The sequence below is a fragment of the Bombina bombina genome, chromosome 5 (assembly GCF_027579735.1).
Source record: "Bombina bombina isolate aBomBom1 chromosome 5, aBomBom1.pri, whole genome shotgun sequence".
In the NCBI taxonomy this organism is placed as follows: Eukaryota; Metazoa; Chordata; class Amphibia; order Anura; family Bombinatoridae; genus Bombina; species Bombina bombina.
This window is the reverse complement of record NC_069503.1, coordinates 563,740,689-563,755,863: the sequence shown is the minus strand read 5'-3', so window position 1 is coordinate 563,755,863 and position 15,175 is coordinate 563,740,689. Positions and strand designations below refer to the sequence as shown.

General features: G+C 43.0%; 1 protein-coding gene across 1 annotated transcript in view; it reads right to left on the bottom strand.

Moving 5' to 3' along the window:
* LOC128660583 (ATP synthase subunit C lysine N-methyltransferase) overlaps positions 1 to 15,175 on the bottom strand; it is a gene marked incomplete at its 5' end in the record, with an annotated part of 128,677 nt that overhangs the window by 103,211 nt on the left and 10,291 nt on the right.

Sequence of the window (15,175 nt, the reverse complement as noted above, 5' to 3'; positions counted from 1 at the left end):
AAAAAATAAAAATTAAAGTTTACATTAGGTTCACTTCCATTTTACAAAACATATGACGGTACATAGTGATGGTTGGTGGGCTAAAGTACTAAGAGGCATAAAAACATAATTTATGCTTACCTGATAAATTTATTTCTCTTGTAGTGTATCCAGTCCACGGATCATCCATTACTTTACAGGAAGTTGCAAGAGGATCACCCACAGCAGAGCTGCTATATAGCTCCTCCCCTAACTGTCATATCCAGTCATTCGACCGAAAACAAACAGAGAAAGGAGAAACCATAGGGTGCAGTGGTGACTGTAGTTTAATTAAAATTTAGACCTGCCTTAAAAGGACAGGGCGGGCCGTGGACTGGATACACTACAAGAGAAATAAATTTATCAGGTAAGCATAAATTATGTTTTCTCTTGTTAAGTGTATCCAGTCCACGGATCATCCATTACTTGTGGGATACCAATACCAAAGCTTAAGTACACGGATGATGGGAGGGACAAGGCAGGATTAAGCGGAAGGAACCACTGCCTGAAGAACCTTTCTCCCAAACACAGCCTCCGAAGAAGCAAAAGTATCAAATTTGTAAAATTTTGAAAAAGTGTGAAGCGAAGACCAAGTCGCAGCCTTGCAAATCTGTTCAACAGAGGCCTCATTTTTGAAGGCCCAGGTGGAAGCCACAGCTCTAGTAGAATGAGCTGTAATCCTTTCAGGGGGCTGCTGTCCAGCAGTCTCATAGGCTAGGCGTATTACGCTCCGAAGGAAAGAGAGGTTGCCGAAGCTTTTTGACCTCTCCTCTGTCCAGAGTAAACGACAAACAGGGAAGATGTTTGACGAAAATCTTTAGTAGCTTGTAAGTAAAACTTCAAGGCACGGACTACGTACAGATTATGTAAAAGACGTTCCTTCTTTGAAGAAGGATTAGGGCACAACGATGGAACAACAATCTCTTGATTGATATTCTTGTTAGAAACCACCTTAGGTAAAAACCCAGGTTTGGTACGCAGAACTACCTTATTCGCATGAAAAATCAGATAAGGAGAATCACATTGTAAGGCAGATAGCTCAGAGACTCTCCGAGCCGAGGAAATAGCCATCAAAAACAGAACTTTCCAAGATAAAAGTTTAATATCAATGGAATGAAGGGGTTCAAACGGAACTCCTTGAAGAACCTTAAGAACCAAGTTTAAGCTCCACGGGGGAGCAACAGGTTTAAACACAGGCTTAATTCTAACCAAAGCCTGGCAAAATGCCTGGACGTCTGGAACCTCTGCCAGACGCTTGTGCAAAAGAATAGACAGAGCAGAAATCTGTCCCTTTAAGGAACTAGCTGATAATCCTTTGTCCAAGCCCTCTTGGAGAAAAGACAATATTCTAGGAATCCTAACCTTACTCCATTCTTGGATTCACACCAATAAAGATATTTACTCCATATCTTGTGGTAGATTTTCCTGGTAAAGTATCAATGACTGTATTAAAGTATCAATGACTGACTCGGAGAAGCCACGCTTTGATAGAATCAAGCGTTCAATCTCCATGCAGTCAGTCTCAGAGAAATTAGATTTGGATGATTGAAAGGACCTTGTATCAGAAGGTCCTGTGGTGGAAAGGATGACATGTCCACTAGGTCTGCATACCAAGTCCTGCGTGGCCACGCAGGTGCTATCAGAATCACCGATGCTCTCTACTGTTTGATTTTGGCAATCAGTCGAGGGAGCAGAGGAAACGGTGGAAACACATAAGCCAGGTTGAAGAACCAAGGCGCTGCTAGAGCATCTATCAGCGTCACTTCTGGGTCCCTGGATCTGGATCCGTAACAAGGAAGCTTGGCGTTCTGGCGAGACGCCATGAGATCCAACTCTGGTTTGCCCCAACGATGAATCAACTGAGCAAACACCTCCGGATGGAGTTCCCACTCCCCCGGATGGAAAGTCTGACGACTTAGAAAATCCACCTCCCAGTTCTCCACGCCTGGGATATGGATTGCTGACAGGTGGCAGGAGTGGTACTCTGCCCAGTGAATTATTTTTGAGACTTCTAACATCGCTAGGGAACTCCTGGTTCCCCCTTGATGGTTGATGTAAGCCACAGTCGTGATGTTGTCCGACTGAAATCTGATGAACCTCAGTGTTGCTAACTGAGGCCAAGCCAGAAGAGCATTGAATATCGCTCTTAACTCCAGAATATTTATTGGAAGGAGTTTCTCCTCCTGAGTCCACGATCCCTGAGATGAAGGCGCGCAAATGGCACTATGTCCATTGCCGCTACCATTAAGCCGATTACCTCCATACACTGAGCTACCGAAGGGCGCGGAATGGAGTGAAGAACACGGCTAGCATTTAGAAGTTTTGATAACCTGGACTCCGTCAGGTAAATTTTAATTTCTACAGAATCTACAAGAGTCCCTAAGAAGGAGACTCTTGTGAGTGGGGATAGAGAACTCTTTTCCTCGTTCACTTTCCACCCGTGCGACCTCAGAAATGCCAGAACTATCTCTGTATGAGACTTGGCAACTTGAAAGCTTGACGCCTGTATCAGGATGTCGTCTAGATACGGAGCCACCGCTATGCCTCGCGGTCTTAGAACCGCCAGAAGTGAGCCCAGAACCTTTGTAAAGATTCTCGGGGCTGTAGCCAACCCGAAGGGAAGAGCTACAAATTGGTAATGCCTGTCTAGAAAGGCAAACCTTAGAAACCGATGAAGATCCTTGTGAATCGGTATGTGAAGGTAGGCATCCTTTAAGTCCACTGTGGTCATGTACTGACCTTCTTGGATCATGGGTAGGATGGTCCGAATAGTTTCCATTTTGAAAGATGGAACTCTGAGGAATTTGTTTAAGATCTTTAGATCCAAAATTGGTCTGAAGGTTCCCTCTTTTTTGGGAACCACAAACAGATTTGACTAAAAACCCTGTCCTTGTTCCGTCCGCGGAACTGGATGGATCACTCCCATAACTAGGAGGTCTTGCACACAGCGTAGGAATGCCTCTTTCTTTATCTGATTTGCAGATAGCCTTGAAAGATGAAATCTCCCTAGTGGAGGGGAAGCTTTGAAGTCCAGAAGATATCCCTGAGATATGATCTCCAACGCCCAGGGATCCTGAACATCTCTTGCCCACGCCTGGGCGAAGAGAGAAAATCTGCCCCCTACTAGATCCGTCACCGGATAGGGGGCCGTTCCTTCATGCTGTCTTAGAGGCAGCAGCAGGCTTTCTGGCCTGCTTGCCTTTGTTCCAGGACTGGTTAGGTTTCCAGGCCTGCTTAGATTGAGCAAAAGTTCCCGCTTGTTTTGAAGCGGAGGAAGTTGATGCTGCACCTGCCTTGAAATTTCGAAAGGCACGAAAATTAGACTGTTTGGCCTTTGCTTTGGCCCTGTCCTGAGGAAGGGTGTGACCCTTACCTCCAGTAATGTCAGCAATAATTTCCTTCAAACCAGGCCCGAATAAGGTCTGCCCCTTGAAAGGAATGTTGAGTAATTTAGACTTCGAAGTCACGTCAGCTGACCAGGATTTAAGTCATAGCGCCCTACGCGCCTGGATGGCGAATCCGGAATTCTTAGCCGTTAGTTTAGTCAAATGAACAATGGCATCAGAAACAAATGAGTTAGCTAGCTTAAGTGTTCTAAGCTTGTCAATAATTTCAGTCAATGGAGCTGTATGGATGGCCTTTTCCAGGGCCTCAAACCAGAATGTCGCCGCGGCTGTGACAGGCGCAATGCATGCAAGGGGCTGTAAAATAAAACCTTGTTGAATAAACATTTTCTTAAGGTAACCCTCCAATTTTTTATCCATTGAATCTGAAAAAGCACAACTGTCCTCAACCGGGATAGTGGTACGCTTTGCTAAAGTAGAAACTGCTCCCTCCACCTTAGGGACCGTCTGCCATAAGTCCCGTGTAGTGGCGTCTATTGGAAACATTTTTCTAAATATAGGAGGTGGGGAAAAAGGCACACCCGGTCTATCCCACTCCTTGCTAATAATTTCTGTAAGCCTTTCAGGTATAGGAAAAACATCAGTACACACCGGTACCGCATAGTATTTATCCAGCCTACACAATTTCTCTGGTACTGCAACTGTGTTACAGTCATTCAGAGCAGCTAATACCTCCCCAAGCAACACACGGAGGTTCTCAAGCTTAAATTTAAAATTAGAAATCTCTGAATCAGGTTTCCCCGAATCAGAGATGTCACCCACAGACTGAAGCTCTCCGTCCTCATGATCTGCATATTGTGACGCAGTATCAGACATGGCCCTTACAGCATCTGCGCGCTCTGTATTTCTCCTAACCCCAGAGCAATCGCGCTTGCCTCTTAATTCAGGCAATCTGGATAATACCTCTGACAAGGTATTATTCATGATTGCAGCCATGTCCTGCAAGGTAATCGCTATGGGCCTCCCTGATGTAATTGGCGCCATATTAGCGTGCATCCCTTGAGCGGGAGGCGAAGGGTCTGACACATGGGGAGAGTTAGTCGGCATAACTTCCCCCTCGTCAGAATCTTCTGGTGATATTTCTTTTATAGTTAAAGACTGATCTTTACTGTTTAAGGTGAAATCAATACATTTAGTACACATTCTCCTATGGGGCTCCACCATGGCTTTCAAACATAATGAACAAGTAGTTTCCTCTATGTCAGACATGTTTAAACAGACTAGCAATGAGACTAGCAAGCTTGGAAAACACTTTAAACAAGTTTACAAGCAATATAAAAAACGTTACTGCACCTTTAAGAAACACAAATTTTGTCAAAATTTGAAATAACAGTGAAAAAAGGCAGTTACACTAACAAAATTTTTACAGTGTATGTAACAAGTTAGCAGAGCATTGCACCCACTTGCAAATGGATGATTAACCCCTTAATACCCAAAACTGAATAATAAAAGACAAAAACGTTTTTTTTTTGTTTTTTTTCAAACAGTCACAACAACTGCCACAGCTCTACTGTGGCTTTTTACCTCCCTCAAAAACGACTTTGAAGCCTTTTGAGCCCTCCAGAGAAGTCCTGGAACATGCAGGAAGAAGCTGGATGTCTCTGTCAGTATTTTTAGCTGCACAGAAAGGCACTAAAATAGGCCCTTCCCACTCATATTGCAACAGTGAAAAGCCTAAGGAAACTGTTTCTAGGCAGAATTCAAGCCAGCCATGTGGAAAAAAACTAGGCCCCAATAAGTTTTATCACCAAATACATATAAAAACGATTAAACATGCCAGCAAAGTTTTATATTACATTTTTATAAGAGTATGTATCTCTATTAATAAGCCTGATACCAGTCGCTATCACTGCATTTAAGGCTTTACTTACATTACTTCGGTATCAGCAGCATTTTCTAGCAAATTCCATCCCTAGAAAAATATTAACTGCACATACCTTATTGCAGGAAAACCTGCACGCCATTCCCTCTCTGAAGTTACCTCACTCCTCAGAATATGTGAGAACAGCCATGGATCTTAGTTACTTCTGCTAAGATCATAGAAAACGCAGGCAGATTCTTCTTCTAAATACTGCCTGAGATAAACAGTACACTCCGGCACCATTTAAAAATAACAAACTTTTGATTGAAGAATAAACTAAGTATAAAACACCACACTCCTCTTACGACCTCCATCTTGGTTGAGGCTTGCAAGAGAATGACTGGATATGACAGTTAGGGGAGGAGCTATATAGCAGCTCTGCTGTGGGTGATCCTCTTGCAACTTCCTGTTGGGAAGGAGAATATCCCACAAGTAATGGATGATCCGTGGACTGGATACACTTAACAAGAGAAAAGAAGTTAAGAACCCACTTAAAGGGACAGTCTACTTCAGAATTTTTATTGTTTAAAAAGACAGATAATCCCTTTATTACCCATTCCTCAGTTTTTGCATAACCAAGCCGGTTATATTTTTACCTCTGTGATTACTTTGTATGTAAGCCTCTGAAGACTGCCCCCTTATCTCAGTGCTATTTACAGACTTGCATTTTAGCCAATCAGTGCTGACTCATTCGCAACTCCACAAGAGTGAGGCACAGTGTTATAAGACACATATGAACTAGCGCTGTCTTGCTGTATAAAGCTACTAAAATGCCCTGTGATAAAGTTGACCTGCAGGCGCTTAGAATTTTAAAGGTTATAAAGTAAATTAATATAACAATGTCTCACACGTATTTTATTCATATTAAATTATAGTTCATATATAAATATTTGATGTTAAAAGAAAGCCCTATTTGTCCTCTAAAAAAATATTATTTAATATGTGTCTGCACTTAATGTGAAAGAGGTAAATTATGGTTTAAATTCTAGATTTTGTTAAGTTCAGAACTTGCCATTTCATGTAAAAAGAAAGCCCTATTTGTACTCTAAAAAATATATATATAAGTGTGGGTGTAGAGAAGGACAGGCGGCACTCCAGGATAAGAATTATCCTCCTCCACTATATGTTTACAACATGAGTGTTGTCATTTTAAATTATACATTTTGAATAAAGGAAGATTTTTTAATTCTTATCCTGGAGTGCCGCCTGTCCTTCTCTACATTTTGTATTCTGGTGCGCTCAAACCTTCTAAGTGCTGGCACAGCTCCAACACGGACCCACTACCCGCTTTCTAAAACTCTGGAGTAACTGTTTGTTCTACCGTATGACGTGGACTGAGCGACGCCGCCCCTCCTCTCACTACTGTGCACTTAATGTGAAATAGGTAGATTATGATTTAACAAACATATAGCTGAAATTCGTGGCCGGACTGTTATCCGACAGACATTTGTCCGACTTACATTTGTGTGATGGATAATATTCCGATAGACAAATGGCCATCTGTTAACAGTCTGGCCACTAGATAGATTAGATAGATAGATAGATAGATAGATAGATAGATAGATAGATAGATAGATAGATAGATAGATAGATAAGGATAGATACAGTTTTACCAACACAGAACCACAAGGGGTGCGGGATAGGACCCATGGTTAGGTTCCCGAAGGTGGTTGCAGCACCCGAGGCTCTGATTAGAACAGAGCACTCTGGAGCGCATCTGCCCTCGGCCTAACTTGGAACATAGTCTCTCGGACATATGTCTGATGGACAAATGTGCTTCGGCATTCTGTCTGTCTGCATTCTGTCTGAGAAACGCTGTTATTCTAGATTTTGTTTACTTTTAGAACTTGTACCCCTGCCTTTGTCCTTAAAGAAGCATGACATTTTAATGATTCACATATCAGATATTGAAAACCTTTCCAATTCTGTTATGAAATATTACTTGGCATCCTTTGTTAAAAATTAGCTCCTTTCCATACAAAGGTTTCCTCAAGGATGTGCACAAGCCTCGAACACCATATTGTAAACAATGTTTGTAACAATATTATAAAACAAAATTTATGCTTACCTGATAAATTTCTTTCTTTTGCGATGTACCGAGTCCACGGTTTCATCCTTACTTGTGGGATATTATCCTTCCTAACAGGAAGTGGCAAAGAGAGCACCCACAGCAGAGCTGTCTATATAGCTCCCCCCTTAACTCCACCCCCCAGTCATTTGACCGAAGGCCAAGGAAGAAAAAGGAGAAACTATAAGGTGCAGAGGTGACTGAAGTTTTCAATAAAAAATACTATCTGTCTTGAATAGACTCGGTACATCGCAAAAGAAAGAAATTTATCAGGTAAGCATAAATTTTGTTTTCTTTTGCAAGATGTACCGAGTCCACGGTTTCATCCTTACTTGTGGGATACCAATACCAAAGCTTTAGGACACGGATGAAGGGAGGGACAAGACAGGAACCTAAAGGGAAGGCACCACTGCTTGCAAAACCTTTCTCCCAAAAATAGCCTCAGAAGAAGCAAAAGTATCAAATTTGGAAAATTTGGAAAAGGTATGAAGCGAAGACCAAGTTGCAGCCTTACAAATTTGTTCAACAGAAGCATCATTTTTAAAAGCCCATGTGGAAGCCACCGCTCTAGTGGAGTGAGCTGTAATTCTTTCAGGAGGCTGCTGTCCAGCAGTCTCATAAGCCAAACGGATGATGCTTTTCAGCCAATAGGAAAGAGAGGTAGCCGTAGCCTTTTGACCTCTGCACTTTAAAGAATAGACAACAAACAAAGAAGATGTTTGACAAAAATCTTTGGTTGCCTGCAAATAAAACTTCAAAGCACGAACCACGTCCAAGTTGTGCAACAGACGTTCCTTCTTAGAAGAAGGATTAGGACACAGAGAAGGAACAACAATTTCCTGATTGATATTCCTGTTAGTAACAACTTTAGGGAGGAACCCAGGTTTGGTACGCAAAACCACCTTATCAGCATGGAAAACAAGATAAGGCGAGTCACATTGCAAGGCAGATAGTTCAGAAACTCTTCGAGCTGAAGAGAAAGCAACTAGAAACAGAACTTTCCAAGATAGAAGCTGAATATCTATGGAATGCATGAGTTCAAACAGAACCCCCTGAAGAAATTTAAGAACTAAATTTAGACTCCATGGCAGAGCAACAGGTTTAAACATAGGCTTGATTCTAACTAAAGCCTGACAGAAAGCCCGAATGTCTGGGACATCAGCCAGACGTTTGTGCAATAGAATAGACAAAGCAGATATCTGTCCTTTTAAGGAACTAGCTGACAATCCTTTTTCCAATCCCTCTTGGAAAAAGGACAAAATCCTAGGAATCCTGATCTTACTCCATGAGTAACCCTTGGATTTGCACCAAAAAAGATATTTATGCCATATCTTATGATAGATTTTCCTGGTGACAGGCTTTCGAGCCTGAATCAAGGTATCTATGACTGACTCAAGCGTTCAATCTCCAAGTAGTCAGTTGCAGAGAAAACAGAATTTATGTTTACCTGATAAATTTCTTTCTCCTACGGTGTATCCGGTCCACGGCTTCATCCTTACTTGTGGGGATATTCTCTTCCCCTACAGGAAGTGGCAAAGAGAGCACACAGCAGAGCTGTCCATATAGCTCCCCTCAGGCTCCGCCCCCCCAGTCATTCGACCGACGGTTAGGAGAAAAAGGAGAACCATAAGGTGCAGTGGTGACTGTAGTTTACAAAAAATAAATTTAAACCTGACCAAAATTCCAGGGCGGGCCGTGGACCGGATACACCGTAAGAGAAAGAAATTTATCAGCTAAACATAAATTCTGTTTTCTCCTACATTGGTGTATCCGGTCCACGGCTTCATCCTTACTTGTGGGAACCAATACCAAAGCTTTAGGACACGGATGAAGGGAGGGAACAAGTCAGGTAACCTAAACGGAAGGCACCACTGCTTGCAAAACCTTTCTCCCAAAAATAGCCTCCGAAGAAGCAAAAGTAATGAATTTGTAAAATTTGGCAAACGTATGCAGTGAAGACCAAGTCGCTGCCTTACAAATCTGTTCAACAGAAGCCTCATTCTTGGAAGCCCATGTGGAAGCCACAGCTCTAGTAGAGTGAGCTGTAATTCGTTCAGGAGGCTGCCTTCCAGCAGTCTCATAAGCCAACCGGATGATGCTTTTCAGCCAGAAAGACAGAGAGGTCGCAGTCACCTTTTGACTTCTCCTCTTGCCAGAATAGACGACAAACAAGGACGATGTTTGTCTGAAATCTTTAGTTGCTTTTAGATAAAACTTTAAAGCACGAACCCCATCAAGATGGTGTAACAGACGTTCCTTGTTAGAAACTGGATTAGGACACAGAGAAGGAACAACTATTTCCTGGTTGATATTCTTATTGGAAACCACTTTTGGAAGAAAACCAGGTTTGGTACGTAAAACGACCTTATCTGTATGAAACACCAGATAGGGTGAATTACACTGCAAAGCAGACAATTCAGAAACTCTTCTAGCAGAAGAAATAGCTACAAAAAAACAAAACTTTCCAAGATAGTAACTTAATATCTATGGAATGTAGAGGTTTAAACGGAACCCCTTGAAGAACTGAAAGAACTAAATTTAGACTCCATGGAGGAGCCACAGGTCTGTAGACAGGCTTGATTCTGACTAAAGCCTGTACAAACCCTGAATATCTGGCATGGCTGCCAGACGCTTGTGTAACCAAACAGACAGAGCAGATATCTGTCCCTTAAAAGAACTAGCTGACAGACCTTTCTCCAATCCTTCTTGGAGAAAATATAGTATCCTTGGAATCCTAATCTTACTCCATGAGTAACCCTTGGATTCGCACCAGCAAAGATATTTCCGCCATATCTTATGGTAAATTTTCCTGGTGACAGGCTTTCTAGCCTGGATCAGAGTATCTATAACCGATTCCGAAACCCCACGTTTAGCTAGAATCAAGCGTTCAATCTCCAAGCAGTCAGTTGCAGAGAAACTAGGTTTGGATGTTCGAATCGACCTTGAATTAGAAGGTCCTGCCTCAAAGGCAGCTTCCATGGTGGAACCGATGACATATTCACCAGGTCTGCATACCAAGTCCTGCGTGGCCACGCAGGAGCTATTAGAATTACCGAAGCCTTCTCCTGCTTGATCCTGGCTACTAGCCGGGGGAGAAGGGGAAACGGTGGAAAGACATAAGCTAGATTGAACGACCAAGGCGCTACTAAGGTATCTACCAATGTCGCCTTGGGATCCCTGGACCTGGACCCGTAACGTGTAACTTTGAAGTTCTGACGTGACGCCATCAGATCCAGATCTGTAATGCCCCATAGCTGGGTCAGCTGAGCAAAAAACCTCCGGGTGGAGTTCCCACTCCCCCGGATGGAAAGTCTGAAGACTCAGATAATCCGCTTCCCAGTTGTCCACTCCTGGGATGTGAATTGCTGATAGATGGCAGGAGTGATCCTCTGCCCATTTGATGATCTTGGATACCTCCCTCATCGCCAGGGAACTCTTTGTTCCCCCCTGATGATTGATGTACGCAACAGTCGTCAAGTTGTCCGACTGAAAACTGATGAATTTGGCCTCCGCTAGTTGAGGCCATGCCTGGAGCGCATTGAATATCGCTCTCAATTCCAAAATGTTTATCGGGAGAAGAAATTCTTCCCGAGACCATAGACCCTGAACCTTCAGGGACTTCCAGACCGCGCCCCAGCCTAAGAGGCTGGCGTCGGTCGTGACAATGATCCACTTCGGTCTTCGGAAACTCATTCCCTGAGACAGGTGATCCTGAGACAACCACCAGAGGAGTGAGTCTCTGGTTTGCTGGTCCATCTGAATCTGGGGAGAAAAATCTGCATAATCCCCATTTCATTGTTTGAGCATGCACAGTTGCAATGGTCTTAAATGAATTTGAGCAAAAGGAACCACGTCCATTGCCGCAACCATTAGTCCTGTTACCTCCATGCACTGAGCTATGGAGGGTTGAGGAATGGATTGAAGAACTCGACAAGTGTTCAAAAGTTTTAGTTTCCTGACCTCTGTCAGAAAGATTTTCATTTCTACCGAGTCTATTATTGTTCCCAGGAAGGGAACCCTTGTGAACGGGGACAGAGAACTTTTTTCTATGTTCACCTTCCACCCGTGAGACCTTAGAAAGGCTAGAACAATGTCCGTATGAGCCCTTGCTTTGTGAAAAGACGACGCCTGTATTAAATGTCGTCTACTTAAGGTGCTACTGCAATGCCCCTTGGCCTTAGCACCGCTAGAAGGGACCCTAGCACCTTTGTGAAAATTCTCGGAGCAGTGGCCAATCCGAAGGGAAGAGCCACGAACTGGTAATCCGAATGGTTTCCATTTGGAATGATGGAACTCTGAGTCATTGGTCTAGGATCTTTAAATCCAGAATTGGCCTGAAAGTTCCTTCCTTTTTGGGAACTACAAACAGGTTTGAGTAAAATCCCAGTCCTTGTTCTGCTGTTGGAACTGGGTTTATCACTCCCATTTTTAAAAGGTACTCTACGCAATGTAAGAATGCCTGTCTCTCTATCTGGTCTAAAGATAAGCGAGACAAGTGGAACCTTCCCCTTGGAGGAAGGTCCTTGAATTCTAGAAGATACCCCTGAGAGACAATTTCTAGTGCCCAGGGGTCCGGAACATCTCTTGCCCAGGCCTGAGCAAAGAGAGAAAATCTGCCCCCTACTAGATCCGGTCCCGGATCGGGGGCTACCCCTTCATGCTGTCTTGGTAGCAGCAGCAGGTTTTTTGGCCTGTTTACCCTTGTTCCAGCCTTGCAATGGTTTCCATGCTGGTTTGGGCTGGGGTGCGTTACCCTCTTGCCTAGTGGCTGTAGAGGTAGAAGCCGGTCCGTTCCTGAAATTGCGAAAGGAACGAAAATTAGACTTATTTTTAACTTTGAAAGGTCTATCCTGTGGAAGGGCATGGCCCTTTCCCCAGTGATATCTGAAATAATTTCTTTCAACTCTGGCCCGAATAGGGTCTTACCTTGAAAGGAATATTAAACAATTTTGTTTTGGACGACACATCCGCCGACCACGATTTTAGTCAAAGCGCTCTACGCGCCACTATTGCGAAACCAGAATTTTTCGCCGCTAATTTAGCTAACTGAAAAGCGGCATCTGTAATGAAAGAATTAGCCAACTTCAGGGCGTGAATTCTATCCATGACTTCATCCTAAGAAGTCTCCTTCTGGAGCGAGTTTTCTAATTCCTCAAACCAAAAAGCAGCTGCAGTGGTTACAGGAATAATGCAAGAAATTGGTTGAAGAAGAAAACCTTGTTGAACAAAAATTTTCTTAAATAAACCTTCTAATTTTTTATCCATAGGATCTTTGAAAGCGCTACTGTCTTCTATTGGTATAGTTGTGCGCTTAGCTAGCTTTGAAACTGCCCCCTCTACCTTAGGGACCGTCTGCCACGCGTCCCTTCTGGGGTCAACAATGGGGAACATTTTCTTAAATATAGGAGGGGGAACAAAAGGTACACCTGGTTTCTCCCACTCCTTATTCACTATATCCGCCACCCTCTTAGGTATCGGAAACGCATCAGTGTGTACTGGGACCTCTAAGTATTTATCCATTTTACACAATTTTTCTGGGACCACCAAAGGGTCACAATCATCAAGAGTAGCCAGGACCTCCTTAAGTAGAGCGCGGAGGTGTTCTAGCTTAAATTTAAATGCTATGGTATCAGGCTCTGCCTGCTGAGAAACTTTTCCTGTGTCAGAAATTTCTCCCTCAGACAAGCCCTCCCTCACCGCCAAGTCAGATTGATGTGAGGGCACTACAGATAAATTATCCTCTGCGTCTACTTGCTCATTTTCTGTATTTAAAACTGAGCAATCACGTTTCCTAGGAAAGCTGGCAGTTTGGATAAAAATGCTGCAATAGAATTATCCATTACTGCTGCTAACTGTTGCATAGTAATCGCAATTGGTGCGCTAGATGTACTGGGCATCGCCTGCGCGGGCATAGCTGGTGTTGACACAGAAGGAGAGGAAAGCAAGCTATTTTCACTACCTTCAGCTAAAGAATCATCTTGGGCTATATTTTTAAGTGTGATTGTACTGTCCTTAAGCTGTTTGGACGCTATGGCACACTTCACACATAAATTTAATGGGGGAACCACCTTGGCCTTTGGACATACAGAACATAGGCTATCTGAAGACTCAGACATGTTTAACAGACTTAAACAGAACTATAATGCAATAAAAATTATTTTTGACAAAAACGTTACTGTCTCTTTAAATAATAAAAAAGCACACTTTTTTACTGAAATATCAAAAAACCATGAAATAAACATCCGATTTTAATGAAATTTTCACCACAGAGTCTTAATGCTTTGAAAAGATTGCACACAAATTTTCAGATCAATTAACCCCTTAATGCACACTTTTTTAATGAAACATCAAAAAAAACCATGAAATAAACATCCGATTTTAATGAAATTTTCACCACAGAGACTTAATGCTTTGAAAAGATTGCACACAAATTTTCAGATCAATTAACCCCTTAATGCCCAAACCGGAGTTAATAACAGTTATTAACCAGTTAACACACTACAGTACTAGCCACATCTTTCAATGTAGCCTTTTACCTTCATTAGGGATTATTTTAGCAGGAAATAAGCCTCCCTGGATTCTTTTATGATGCCTCTTGACTCCCCACATGAAGCTGCATGGATTGCCTAGGCAAAAACAGCTGCACAATTTAGGATTAAAAATGAGGCCTCCTCCCTCTTCATTCTAGAGTGGAGGGGCCTTTCTGACTAGATTTAGGTGTCCAAATAAGTGCCAGGCCGAAATTAAACCCCAAAAGTGTTTTAAAGTCTGAAAAAACACCTTATTTATAGTGAAAAACATGCTAAAAAGCAATCGATTTTAAAGCCCACAATAGTGTCAACCAGCATAGAGCCCTAAATATAAGCCATCATTTTATACAGAGTCTATTAGAAAAAAATGGCTTACCAATCCCAGAGGGAATTTCTGACAGTCTTCTAGCATTACATGGTCTTGTTAGAAAAATGACTGATCATACCTGAAGCAGTTAAGCCTGCAAACTGTTCCCCCCAACTGATGTTCTCTGGTTTCAACAGTCCTGCGTGGGAACAGCAATGGATTTTAGTTACTGGTGCTAAAATCATACTCCTCTCAACAGAAATCTTCATCACTTTCTGCTGTAGAGTAAATAGTACAAACCGGCACTATTTTAAAATAACAAACTCTTGATAGAAGAAATAAAAAACTACAACTAACACCACATACTCTTTACCACCCCCGTGGAGATGCTACTTGTTCAGAGCGGCAAAGAGAATGACTGGGGGGGCGGAGCCTGAGGGGAGCTATATGGACAGCTCTGCTGTGTGCTCTCTTTGCCACTTTCTGTAGGGGAAGAGAATATCCCCACAAGTAAGGATGAAGCCGTGGACCGGATACACCAATGTAGGAGAAATTAGATTTGGATGTTTGAACGGACCTTGAATCAAAAGGTCCTGCCTCAGTGGCAGAGACCATGGTGGCAGAGATGACATGTCCACCAGATCTGCATACCAAGTCCTGAGTGGCCACGCAGGTGCTATCAAAGTCACCGAAGCTCTCTCCTGTTTGATTCTGGCAATCAGACGCGGAAGGAGAGGGAATGGTGGAAACACATAAGCCAGTTGAACGACCAGGGTACTGCTAGAGCATCTATCAGTACTGCCTGAGGATCCCTTGACCTGGAACCGTAACAAGGAAGTTTGGCGTTCTGACGAGACGCCATCAGATCCAATTCTGGTGTGCCCCATAGCTGAACCAGTTGAGCAAACACCTCCGGATGGAGTTCGCACTCCCCCGGATGAAAAATCCGCCTCCCAGTTCTCTACCCCTGGGATATAGATTGCTGAT